The sequence below is a fragment of the Elephas maximus genome, chromosome 11 (assembly GCF_024166365.1).
Source record: "Elephas maximus indicus isolate mEleMax1 chromosome 11, mEleMax1 primary haplotype, whole genome shotgun sequence".
NCBI lineage: Eukaryota > Metazoa > Chordata > Mammalia > Proboscidea > Elephantidae > Elephas > Elephas maximus.
Genome location: NC_064829.1, coordinates 95,818,988 through 95,833,152, shown reverse-complemented (window position 1 = coordinate 95,833,152; position 14,165 = coordinate 95,818,988). Strand labels below are relative to the sequence as shown.

Genomic DNA, 14,165 nt, shown 5'->3' with positions numbered 1-14,165 from the left:
GCTTGAGCTCATTGTTGCAGCCACTGTGTCAATCCTCCTCGTTGAGGGTCTTCCTCTTTTCTGCCGACCCTGTACTCTGCAAAGTATGATGTCCTTCTCCAGGGACTGATCCATCCTGACAACATGTCCAAAGTATGTAAGACGCAGTCTCGCCATCCTTGCCTCTAAGGAGCATTCTGGCCGCACTTCCTCCAAGACAGATTTGTTCGTTCTTTTGGCAATCCATGGTATATTCAATATTCTTTGCCAACACCACAATTCAGAGGCGTCATCTCTTCTTCGGTCTTCCTTATTCATTGTCCAGCTCTCACATGCATATGATGTGATTGAAAATACCATGGCTTGGGTCAGGCGCACCTTAGTCTTTGCTCTTCAACACTTTGAAGAGGTCCTTTGCAGCAGATTTGCCCAATGCAATGCGTCTTTTGATTTCTTGACTGCTGCTTCCATGGCTGTTGATTGTGAATCCAAGTAAAATGAAATCCTTGACAACTCCAAACTTTTCTCAGTTTATCACAGTGTTGCTCATTGGTCCAGTTGTGAGGATTTTTGTTTTCTTTATGTTGAGGTGTAATCCATACTGAAGGCTGTGGTCTTTGATCTTCACTAGTAAGTGCTTCAAGTCCTCTTCACTTTCAGCAAGCAAGGTTGTGTCATCTGCATAACGCAGGTTGTTAATGAGTCTTCCTCCAATCCTGATGCCCTGTTCTTCTTCATATAGTCCAGCTTCTTGTGTTACTTGTTCGGCATACAGATTAAATAGGTATGGTGAAAGAATACAACCCTGACGCACACCTTTCCTGACTTTAAACCAATCAGTATCACCTTGTTCTGTCCGAACAACTGCCTCTTGATCTATGTAAAGATTCCTCATGAGCACAATTAAGTGTTCTGTAATCCCTATTCTTCACAGTGTTATCCATAGTTTGTTATGATCCAAACAGTCGAATGCCTTTGCATAGTCAATAGAACACAGGTAAACATCCTTCTGGTATTCTCTGCTTTCAGCCAGGATCCATCTGACATCAGCAATGATATCCCTGGTTCCACAACCTCTTCTGAAACCAGCCTGAATTTCTGGCAGTTCCCTGTTGATATACTGCTGCAGCTGTTTTTGAATAATCTTCAGCAAAATTTTGCTTGCGTGTGATATTAATGATATTGTTCTATAATTTCCACATTCAGTTGGATCACCTTTCTTGGGAATAGGCATAAATATGGATCTCTTCCAGTCAGTTGGCCAGGAAGCTGTCTTCCATATTTCTTGGCATAGACGAGTAAGCACCTCCAACGCTGCATCTGTTTGTTGAAACATCTCATATGCCACCTCTTGAAATGTTGAATATCGACTAATTCCTTTTGGTATAATGACTCTGTGTATTCCTTCCATCTTTTTTGATGCTTCCTGCGTCATTTAATATTTTCCCCATGGAATTCTTCACTATTGCAACTCGAGGCTTGAATTTTTTCTTCAGCTTGAGAAACACCGAGCGTGTTCTTCCCTTTTGGTTTTCCATCTTTGCACATGTCATTATAATACTTTACCTTGTCTTCTCGAGAAGCCCTTTGAAATCTTCTGTTCAGTTCTTTTACTTCATCAATTCTTCCGTTTGCTTTAGCTGCTCAATGCTCAAGAGTAAGTTTCAGAGTCTCCTCTGACATCCATCTTGGTCTTTTCTTTCTTTCCTGTCTTTTCAATGACCTATTGCTTTCTTCATGGATGATATCCTTTATGTCATTCCACAACTCGTCTGGTCTTTGGTCACTAGTGTTCAATGTGTCAAATCTATTCTTGAGATGGTCTCTAAATTCAGGTGGGATATACTCAAGGTCATATTTTGGCTCTCATGGACTTGCTCTGATTTTCTTCAGTTTGAGCTTGAACTTCCATATGAGCAATTGATGGTCTGTTCCACAGTCGGCCCCTGGCCTTGTTCTGACTGATGATATTGAGCTTTTCCATCATCTCTTTCCACAGATGTAGTCAATTTGATTTCTCTGTGGTCCATCTGGCAAGGTCCATGTGTATAGTCGCCGTTTATGTTGGTGAAAGAAGGTATTTGCAATGAAGAAGTCGTTGGTCTTGCAAAATTCTATCATTCGATTTCTGGCATTGTTTCTATCACCAAGGCCATATTTTCCAACTACTGATCCTTCTTCTTTGTTTCCACCTTTTGCATTCCAATTGCCAGTAATTATCAATGCATCTTGATTGCATGTTCGATCAATTTCAGACTGCAGCAGCTGATAAAAATCTTCTATCTCTTCATCTTTGGCTCTAGTGGTTGGTGCGTAAATTTGAATAATAGTCGTATTAACTGGTCTTCCTTGTAGGCATATTGATATTATCCTATCACTGATAGCGTTGTACTTCAGGATAGATCTTGAAATGTTCTTTTTGACGATGAATGCAACACCATTCCTCTTTGAGTTGTCATTCCCAGCATAGTAGACTATATGATTGTCTGATTCAAAATGGCCAATACCAGTCCATTTCAGCTTACTAATGCCTAGGATATCGATGTTTATGCATTCCATTTCGTTTTTGGTGATTTCCAATTTTCCTAGATTCATACTTCGTACATTCCAGGTTCCAATTATTACTGGATGTTTGCAGCTGTTCCTTCTCATTTTGAATCGTGCCACATCAGCAAATGAAGGTCCTGAAAGCTTTACTCCAACCACGTCATTAAGGTCGACTCTACTTTGAGGAGGCAGCTCTTCCCCAGTCATCTTTTGAGTGCCTTCCAACCTGGGGGGCTCATCTTCCAGCACTATATCAGACAATGTTCTGCTGCTATTCATAAATTCACAAGGTTTTCTGTCAGTTTGTCATACTGTGGGGGCTTGTGTGTTGCTGTGATGCTGGAAGCTATGCCACCGGTACTCAGATACCAGCGGGGTCACCCATGGAGGATAGGTTTCAGCTGAGCTTCCAGACTAAGACAGACTAGGAAGAAGAATCCGGCAGTCTACTTCTGAAAAGCATTAGCCAGTGAAAACCTTATGAATTTGTAATGATACAATATCCAAAAAAGGAAAAATAGTTCATGGTACCTCCAACACGTGGTAAGTTGGGGACTTCCTGTAAATCAGAAAAATGAAGTAATGCAATGAGGACAAGGAAGAGGGAGTGATCCATGTGTTATTTTTGAGATAATGTCTCCCTGGAAGCTTTGTGTTTGGGTAAGTTGTTATTCTAAAAGCACTGTTCTGGCTGCTTTTTCCATGACAATGTTGATGAGGTGGGGTGTAAAAATCTTTGGAGATTTTCTCATCTTTTGGAACCTTCCTCAGACTTGCAGACCAGATGTTTCCCAGTTCATGAACTGAAAAATAAAGCTAATGAGTTATACACAAATTTAATATTGTGAAATTTTATTTTTGACACCTATTTTCAGATAGGAAACCCTGGTGGTGCAGTGGCTAAGAGCTATGGCTGCTAACCAAGAGGTCAGCAGTTCGAATCCACCAGGCGCTCCTTTGAAACCCCGTGGGGCAGTTCTAGTCTGTCTTATAGGGTCACTATGAGTTAGAATCAACTCAACTGCAACAGATTTTTTTTTGGTTTATTTTCAGATAATTCCCCAAAATATATATTCTTAGTTGCTTGTGCATTAAAAACTGCTGGCTAACTGAGACTAGGAGGACCCCAGTGGTCATGGCCCGTGGACCTTCTGTTGGCCCAGGACAGAAACCATTCCCGAAGCCAACTCTTCAGACTTAGATTGCACTGGACGATGGGTTGGAGAGGGATGCTGGTGAAGCGTATGCTTTTTGGATCAGGTGGACGCTTGAGACTATGTTGACATCTCCTGCCTGGAGGGAAGATGAGAGGGTAGAGGGGGTTAAAAGCTGGTGAAATGGACAAGAGAAGAGAGAGTGGAGGGAGGGAGCAGGCTGTCTCATTAGGGAGAGAGTAATTGGGAGTGTGTAGCAAGGTGTATATGTTTTTGTGTGAGAGACTGACTTGATTTGTAAACTTTCACTTAAAGCACAATAAAACAAACAAACAAACATAAACAAAACTGCTGGCTGAGAAGTGGAATGAAGAGGTTGAGGTAGTGTTGATTCAGTCTGAGAACTGTTGACCACCAAGTGTGAAGCCAGGCTTTGATTCCCAGCCAATGCACATGTTTCTATGATGCTGAAGAGGTTCCAGTGGAGCTTCCTTACTAAGATGGACTAGGAAGAAAGTCCTGGCAGTCTGCTTGCTTTTACTGGCCTCTGCTTTAGTGGCCTTTCCCCTATGCTCCACTCCAAATATAATCTACTGCTTGAAATATAATCTAGACTCTTTACACCTGCTCTTCTGCTCTGTGATGGCCACTCTCATACAGTACTAGCTTCTCCAAACCTTCTTCTATCCTTACAGCTACTTTGTGTCAGCCATTTTCAGTTAGAAGCTTTTGGGCTTTGCCCCTTTTTCCTTGTATCTTACCAGGAGCATGTCTCTGCTGTACTGACACTTGAACTCCCCCCACTTGTCCATTTCCAAACTTTCTTTCTTTTCTTAACATAGTGTTTAAAGGACTGTCATAATACTTTTTTGCCTAGCCTGCTGAAAACGATATGATGCGAGCCATGTTTTCCTTGTGCAGCTGGAGCCACTGAAGAACTATCCATTTTTTCAAGGGTCCAGGAGACAAGCAGTAGGACAGTTTTGTTTGCTTCCTCCCCTTCTTGGCCGTCTGTGGTGTCAAAGAGAGAAACTGATAGCAGATATCTTGCTTTCATTTGGGTGTGTTCTTACACAAACCAAAACCCACTGCCTTCAAGTTGATTTGACCCATAGCGACCCCATAGGGTTTCCGAGGTTGTAAATCTCCACAGAAGCAGACTGCCACATCTTTCTCCCAGGGAGCGGCTTGTGATTTCCAACTGTTGACCTTGCTGTTGGCAATCACTTTAACCACGCTCACCAAGGCTCGTTTTTTCTTACACAGGAAACCAAATATTCCCTTTAAAGGCATCCGTGACAAAAATTAATCCGCCAGTGGTTCTTCTTTCACCCCAAACTTGCAAATCCTTTCTTTCCTTTATCAAACCAGGCTTACTAATTTTGAATTTCAAAAGTTATGGCTGGGTGGAGGGACAGAGAGACCACCTTGTGAAGTGATAATCGTCCATATCAGTAAAATGCGGTGGGCAGGGCTCAATGAATCATTTTCAGATTAGCTAGCTGAAGGTTGACATTCTATATTTATCCCTCCTCTTCTAGGAAACCATGGTGGCTAGTGGTTAAGAGCTGAGGATGCTAACCAACAGGCCGGCAGTTTGAATCCACCAGGCGCTCCTTGGGAACTCTATCGGGCAGCTCTACTCTGTCTTTTAGGGTAGCTATGAATCGGAATCCACTCTAAGGCAAGGGGCTTTTTTGGTTTTGGTCTTCTCTTTCTAACCCTCTTTGTACCTTGCTTCTTGGAATCATTTACTTTTTCTGAAATCAAAATGGTCTCCCAATATGCATATAGAATAGCTGTTCAGAATAAACTTTATGTTCCAATTTCCTTGAGTTTTGATTATTTCTTTTCTAACACTGGCTACTGGCACAGAAACGCCCCCCTTTTTTCTGTACGTCCTGTATTCAAATATGGCCGCCTCCAGATAGACGCGACATGAAGGGCACAGACATAATACCTCCTAAGGCAATGAGGGAAATGCGGTTGTCCGCACTATTGCAAAAGTACCAGACCCTCTTCGGCCTCCGTAGGCGAGCACGGATTCTGTGCGAGGGGCGGAGAAGTAAAAGTCGTTCGCGGAAGTAAACGCAAGTTTTCGAAACATCTTGTGATTTCAGAGAAAGACAGGTGGGTGTGTATTTTTATTCTTGAAACAGGGGGTGGTAGGAGAGTGGACGTGGTGTCTTGAGGGCATGGAATTCCTGAGAGGAGGGCTGGGTTGGAGGTGCTTGGGGAAGCAGGTGGGAGTCCGATGTTTTGGGGGTCAGAATTGGTAGAGCTCTTTGTGCAATGATTAAGGCTGTCCCGACTGTCAGGGTACGGGGTCTTTGCGCATCACTCTGCTTGTAACGGATGGATGTGGTATTTACGATGAGTGCAGTGTCTGGTTCGGGTTCGGGGTTTAATAATGGGCTCAGTGAAGTTGGAGCAGGGGGATGGACATCGTAGGGGGTGTCTGGTCTAGGTTTCGCCTTAATAAGGACCTGAGGGTGGTCCGTGTCTGTGGTACAGAGGCTTGTGAGGACGAAGCTCTGAGAGCCCAGGACCCCGGGAACCTCGGTTGCTGGAACAGAAGGTGGTACATTCCCTTGGCAGTAATTAGAAAGCTTTGTTTAGATGATCATATATTTTCTCCTCTCGTCCAGAGGTTGGCTAACTACTGTCTGGGAGACTAATCCACCACAACGTCCATAGGTCTAGTGCTGCTTTCGCTCTGCAAAAGTAGGGTTGAGTCCTTGTTTGTGAGACCTTGGATCCCTGGTTGCGCAGTGGTTAAGAGCTCAGCTGCTAACCAAAAGATTAGTAGTTCGAATCCACTAGCTGCTCCTTGGGAACCCTTTGGGGCAGTTTTCCCCTGTCCTATAGGGTCGACAGCAGTAGGTTTGGTTTCATGTGAGGCCTTTTGGCACACAAAGGTTCACATACAAGCACGCTTTCTGCTATGCTGAGAGAATAGCTATTTTATTTATCCTCTGGCAAGGTGAGCCATATCCCAGTTTATTAGTAAGTCATTGTGTATCCTGTTTCCATTGGTAGTGTTAGGAATGGCATGCAGATGATTTTAGGTATGTTGAGCTATTCTACCCAAGTATGTATGTAAAAGCGCTCGACTACTAGAAAATGTCTAATTTATCTGGGTCATTTCTCTCATTAATTCTTCATATTCCTTGCCTGTGCCACTTTTTTTTCTCTTTTAATATATCCATTATGGATTAAATTGTGTTCTCCAATAATATGTGTTGTAAATCCTAACCTCTGTCCCTGTGGTTATAATCCATTTGTGAAAGGATTGTTTTTGTTATATTAATGTGGCAGGATTAGTATAGGGTGTTTCTTGAGTCAATCTCTTTTGAGATATAAAAGAGATTAAACAAGTAAGCAAGTAGCAGAGATGAGGAAAGAGAGATGTCAATCCACATGAAGTTCACCCCAGAGCAGATGCTCAAAAGAGAGAATAACCTTCCCCTAGAGCCAACAGAGAGAAAAAACCTTTCCCTGGAGCCAGCACCCTAAGCTATGAAAAAATCAATTTCTGTCTGTTAAACCAACCCGTTTGTGGTATTTCTATTATAGCAGCACTAAATAACTAAGGTAGAAGTTGGTACTGGAACAGTGGGGTGCTGCTGTAATAAATCCCTACAATGTGGAAGTGGTTTTGGAATTGGATAATGGTGGAGACTTGAAGGGTTTTAAGGTGCCTAATACTAAAGTCCTAGATGACGTTAAAGAAACTGTCGATAGAATTGTGTATGCCAGAGGCAAATCTAACGGGGGCTAAGAATGAAGTGAGGAGAGCTGTGAAGTGTCTACTGTCTTAGAGAATACGGATGGCGCCAGCAACAGAATGTTGCTAGAAACGTTAAATGTGTGTCTGGTGAGGATTTAAAAGAAAATGATGAGCATGAGATTGAACAGTGGAGGAATGGTGCCGTGGTGCAGTGAGTCACTTAATACAGCCTGCAGCGCGATGGATCGCTTTTGTATGGCCTTTCTCTCAGTGGTCTTATAACTCCCACCCAAGTGATTGGGTGGGACTGTGCAAATAAAATAATTGTAGCCCATCGAGGAGATTTATCAATTTTGCCATCCTGCTAGACTTGAAGTGAGCTATCCCTGAGGTAGGAAGAGAGTATCTCACCACTACCAAGGAAGAAGGGCCAGGAGCAGAGTGTGTTCTTTGGACCTGGGACCCCTGTGCTGAGAAGATCCAGGAACCAGGAGACTGAAAGAGAGAGCTGTAACACTGAAGATGGCAAGAAGCTGCAGCAGAGAAGTGGCAGCAGCATAGTCAGGACCCAGCCCATGGAGCAGGAACCTGAGTGCCTTTGGTCAGGAGGCTTGCTGGTGGAGTAGGGTGCCTCTAGGTACTTGCCAGAACTAGGTTTGCTGACCCAAGGAGCTAGAGCTGAGCACCTTTTGACCAGGGTTACTGGCAGAGTCGGGTGCCTTAGGGCACTTATCGGCAGAGCCGAAAGAACTTTGTAACACTTGCCCAAGCAGAGGCTGAGGGCCAGAGAGAGGCATGTTTTGGGGTAAGGTTGAGAAGAGGCTATCCTGATGGAAAAAGTGTATGCTGAGTGTTCCCAAACCTAAATTGTAACCTGTTACTTACCTAATAAATCCCATAACTGCGAAAATGGTCTTTGAGTTCTCTGTGGCCATTGCAATGAATTATCAAACACAGCAAAGAAGAAGAGGGTGCCATGGGAGGGATGGTTTGTGTGAGAATTGGTAATGATGGTGGAGAGAGGAGGCATGCCTGACCTCTGTCTCATAGGAATCAACCTTGGGCTGTCAATCTTGATCATCCTTCCCCCTTGTGAAGTTAGAGGAGGTCAGACCATGCCCCGGCCATACCGTTTTCACGGTTGGTGTCAGCAGTGGGATTCTCTGCAGTGGTTCCAGACTCATGGAAGCATGAGAGTTTTTAAGAGAAAGAATTATGGGGCTTGAGAAGTGAAACTTTTGATTCATAGGTGGTTACTTTGTTACCTGTAGTGGCTGAAAGGAAATTTATGCTGCAGCTGAGAGGGAGAAAAGCTGCATCTCCAGTGGCCTGGGGCAAAAGCCAGGCCAGATGATTGGAATGTTGATGGGGGCCAGGGTATTTTGGTTCCACCAAGCCAGAGGCCCAAGGCCATATGCATATGAGTGGAAAGATAGTGAAGTGGTAGAGAAGGGTAGATGCAACCAGAATGTTTTAAAAAGGGTTGTGTGTTTAGGATTACGTATTTAATTGAATGTATTGTAGATATTGAATGTTTCTCCTACCTAGTGTTGTAAAACAGACCTGAATGTATGATAAAAATGAATATTGGGTATTATAGATTCCAGAAGGTGTGTCACTCCACCTTCAGTCAATACTTGATTGAACATGGTGAAAGGGGAAAGATAGTTTGCCCAATGAAACACAGATTTTTTGTTTCAAGCCAGTAGCCCTATATATAAAGTAGGGGTTTAGGTCAAAAACCTGAGCGCCACCCAGATTATGCATTTGAGAAGACATGCATACCTACCTAGAATTGCTGAGAGAACAAAAGATTTGCATTTGGAGGAAGGACCTGCAGGAGAAAAATTGACTTTTTTGAATTTTGAGCAAGGAAGTGGTTTGCCTTTGGGTGTATTAAGGCAGGAAAAGTTAGGGCCTGTCAGAACCCACTTCCAGGACTAGAAGTTAAAGGGACATTGGGAGTAGACAGCTTGATATTCTCACTTGCGGTGACCACCTGGGTTCAGTGAATGAATGGAAGTAGGGGAAGTATAGCAATGCAGAGACAGTTTGAGTTTGGATATTTTCCATTTGCACCTGTTGACCATGCGCATGGGGGCTAGGGATGAGAGTGAGAGAGAGGGGGCTGGCTGGTCAGAAGTGCCGGGAGTTGTGTGGACTCCTGAGTTTATGGGTAGAGCACATTGACCTAGCCCAAGGGGGCTAGGGATGAGAGAAAGAAGGGGCTATCCATTGTGACCTAGCTTGAATGGCTAGGGATGAGCTGACCAGAGCCTGACGTGATGAATGGAAAGAGGTTTTACTCCGTGAGCGAGTGCAGATTGCTATAGCTTCATGTCTTGCTCTGGGCTAGACTGTGCTTATGGATGAAGGTGCTCGAAAGTTCCAATCAGAACAGAAGACCTTTCAAGAACAAGTAACATGCTTGTCTTCTCAGAGTACTGGTATGATAGGGATGGACAATTAAAACATTGGCTATCTAAAATAGGGGAAGATAACTGCATGAAGTGGCTTGCTTACACGATTCTGTGGGTGTCCATACACACAAAATGAGGTGACAAGGGAGGCGCTCAACTGTGGCTTGGCAATTATGATGTAATTTGGCAGTCGTATAATGATGCGGTCACCTCCGTGATGAGACCTGATATAATGTGATCACCTCCATGAAGGGAGCTCCTGTGAATAGCCGATCAGTTTAAAGGGAATTTCCTTGGGGGTGTTGCCTGCATCAAATATGGATGGACTTTCTGGCAAGGCTCACTGGCTTTTGTCTGCTCAGGATCCTGCAGCTGGCTCCTGATCATTGGACACCCAGTTCCTGGAACTTGACCTAGCAGCTTACTTGCCGATCTAGGGATTCATCAGCCTTTGCAGCCTGGATCTTGAGTTCACCAGCCCCTGCAGCTACATGAGTCAGGAGAAGCCTCCAGCCTGACCCATGGATTTGGGACTTTCCAGCCTGTACAACCATGTGACCCATTTCTTTGATGTAAATCTTTCCCTGTCTGTGCATATGTATACGTGTATATGTGGAAACCCTGGTGGCATAGTGGTTAAGTGCTATGGCTACTAACAAAAAGGTTGGCGGTTCGAATCCAGCAGGTGCTCCTTGGAAACTGCATGGGGCAGTTCTACCCTGTCCTATAGGGTTGGTATGAGTTGGAATCCACTTGACGGCAATGGGTTTTGGGTATATGTATATATATACACATTTCACTGGTTTTATTTTTCTAGAAAACTCAGTCTAAGATAAGTGGTTCTAGAGAAACAAAATTTTACGGACGAGTTTTCTAAATTGGTTCTTGAGTCCCGTTAGTCTTACAGATGTTGATGACTCTGCTTCCATTAGTAAATAGGGCACTGCTAATTCACGGTATGAGGTGGTAATAGAAACATGTAAACTATCACCATCAATAGATTAGGTATTAGTGGCATGTTCGGCTTGAGGTCATCGCATGTTGGATACCTTTCTACAATTATGTTATAATGAGAAGTATCAGGAAGCTGATTTGTTGGTCCTACTTTCACTAGACAAACTGGTGAAAGAAAACATGAGCTCAGGGCTTCAGAGTCACACCTGAAGCACCACATAAACGACCTAAAAGATTCCGCTTATACCTTAAGGGAAAGCCTTATTTCTTGTAATAACAGAGCTAGTATTGCTGAAAACAAAACCCAGGGTCTTATCACAAGAGTTGCTGAATTATAATACCAAGTAATTCCCAACCTTGAGTGGTGTCTGAAGTTAAAGAGAGGGCATTCATTGGGAAGAAATGGGATCCTGAAACTTGGGATGGAGACATTTGGGCAGATAATCAGGAAACTGGGGATACTGAGCCCCTAAGTTCTGTTGAATCTATCCTGCCAACAGAACCAGCCCTATCACTCCCACCTGAAGAGATTACTCCATGTTTGTCTGCTAAGCCACCATCACCAGTAAAACCAGTAGTCCTTCCACCCCATCCGGTGAGATTAAACCAGCTGTGTCTGAAGAACCTTTGTATCAGTTGTTCCCTGGGGCATCACGTGAGGTAGATACCTTACAAGAGAACGCTCAATGTTCTCAGAACACATCTCTGCCGCTCATTTTGGCTTCTAGACCTCTAACAACTTGAGTCCCAGTGAGCTTCAATAGTGGAAGTACAAAGTATGCCCCAGGAGGAGGTGTGCTACACCCCAAAAGAACTGCTTGATTTTTCTAATATGTACAAACAGAAACCTGGGAAATATGTGTGGGAATGTCTATCAAGGGTATGGGATAATGCTCCAAGGAACATAAAAATGGATCAGTCTGAGGTTATTGATAAGGCCCAGTAAGCATAGATTCTTCATTTAGTGTTTCAGCTCAAGAGGTCAGGAAACGATCTAATAGGTTATTTGGTTTGGTTGCTGAAGCGTGAATTACACAGTGGGCTGCACTAAATCAAGTGGAAGCCCCTGATGTGTGTTGGTATACTGTAGAAAGCATTAGGTATCCAAAGGCTTAGAAAAGTTGGCATGTTGGAGCGAGTTTATCAGGTTAGACCCACAGACCCACACATAGTGTCCAGAGACGCACCTTTAAGGACAACAGTGAGGAACAAATTTGTGAAGGGAGTCCCAGCATCCTTGAAGACTGCTGTGATTGCTATTTTATGTAAGTCAGATTTGACAGTGGGAACTGCCTGATTGAATTAAGACATCTAATTATGATGGGGTTGATTGGACCCTGTGGTAGTAGGGACCAAGTGGTGGCACTCAATCGACAAAGACAAGGTGGGTGTGGTTACCGTGATGGATGGCAGAGTCAAAGCAGTAATCAGAATAGTCTGACTTGTACGGACTTATGGCATTGGCTGCTTAGTCATGGTGACCCTAGGAGTGAAATAGGAAATCTACTAAATATTTACCTGCTCTGTGTAAAAATGGCATGGGGACAGTGTCTGACCTCCTCTAACTTCACATGGGGTAATGAGAATCCAGATCAACAGCCCAAGGCTTAGTCCTGTGAGGCAGAGGTCAGATATACCTCCTCTCTGCTATCTTTACCAATTTTAACACCAACTATCCCTCCCACAGCACTCTGTACTTCTCTGCTGGGTTTGATAATTCATTGTGGTGGTGATACAGAACTCACAGGCAATACTCACGATTATGGGGTTTATTGTGGAAGCAACATGTTACAGTTCAGGCTCAGGAACACTCAGGATGCAGTTCTTCCATCAGGACAGCCTCTTCCCAGCTGTGCTCGCAGGCACACCTCTCCCTGGCCCTCTCCCTGTGCCCAGATGCGCTCGGCTTTCTCTCTCTGAGGACCAGAAGAGCCAACGTGCTGTCTTCTGTCTGTAGCAGGGTTGCTGCTGGGTCTCTGCTGCTGCATCTTGCTCTCTTCAGTGTTACAGCTCTCTCTCTCCTGGGTCCAGAAGCATCTCAGTGCAGGAATTCATGGTCCAAAGGACATGCTGTCTGTCCCTGGCTCTACTTCCTTCATGGTGGTGGAATCCTCTCTCTCCTGCCTCTAGGTTGCCTCATTTCAAACCCAGCAAGATGGCGAAACTGACCAATCCCTTTGGTGGGGCACAATTATCATATCACACAGCCCCTACCACTCATTTAGGTGGGAGTCACAAGGCCACGGCTAGAAAGGCCGCACAAAGTGATATATTGCACCACAATCTGTACAAGCAGAAGAATTCTAGGTCAAGTGAACAGGAGTCTAACTTGAATTGCCAGCATAGAGAGTCACGGCCCCTCAATCAATTCCCAGACTTGAGTGGCTTTAAAGACCCACAACCCCTTGAATGAAGGGGAGGCTGGGTCCCCTTGAGGAGGAACTTCACTGCTCTGCCAAAAATGTATACTGTTAATCTTTCTCCCAGCCTTCCCCGAAGAGTTCTATGGCCTTTTATGAGAGTGACTGTTCATTGGGAAAAAGGAAATAAACAGTCTTTTCTGGGAATACTGGATACTGGCTCTGAACTAACTGTAATTCCAGGAAACCTAAAACATCACTGTTGTCCACCAGTCAGAGTGGGAGCCTATAGAAGTCAGGTTATGAATGGAGTCCTGGCTCGTGTCTATCTCACAGTAGGTCTAGTGGGTCCCCGAACCCGTTCTGTATTGATTTCCCCAGAATGCATAATTGGAATAGATATACTCAATAACTGGCAGAACCCCCACAGTGGATCCCTGACAAATGGAGTAAGAGCTATCGTGGTAGGACAAGTCAAGTGAAAGCCATTAAACTGCTCATACCTAGGGAAATAGTAAACCAAAAGCAATACCGCATTCCTGGAAGAATTTTAGAGATTACTACCACCATCAAAGACATGAAGAAGGCAGGGGTGGTGATTCCCATCACATCTTCATTCAACTTGCCTAATTGGCCTGTGCAAAAAACAGATGGATCTTAGAGAATGACAGTGGAATTTTTAAAACTTAACGAGGTGGTGACTCCAATTGCAGTTGCTGTTCCAGATGTGGTTTCATTGCTTGAGCAAATTAATACATCTCCTGGTACCTGGTATGCAGCTGTTGATCTGGCTAATGCCTTTTTCTCCATAGCTGTTTTGAAGAACAACCAGGAGGAGTTTGCCTTCAGCTGGCAAGGCCAACAATATACCTTTATTGTCCTATCTCAGACCTATATCAACACTCCAGCCCTGTGTCATAATTTAGTCCGCAGGGACCTTGATTGTCTTTCCACAGGATGTCACTCTGGTCCGTTACGTTGATGACATTATGCTGATTGGACCTAGTAAGGAAGAAGTGTC

At 44.1% G+C, this 14,165-nt stretch overlaps 1 protein-coding gene across 2 annotated transcripts in view; it reads left to right on the top strand.

Moving 5' to 3' along the window:
* Positions 1-5,724: 5,724 nt before the first annotated feature.
* LOC126086049 (zinc finger protein 432-like) overlaps positions 5,725-14,165 on the top strand; it is a 31,705-nt gene continuing 23,264 nt past the window's right edge. For both annotated transcript variants that reach the window (XM_049902071.1, XM_049902069.1), the window contains exon 1: positions 5,725-5,810. The gene's annotated coding sequence lies outside the window, so the exon portion shown is untranslated. The remainder of the gene's footprint in view (positions 5,811-14,165) is intronic.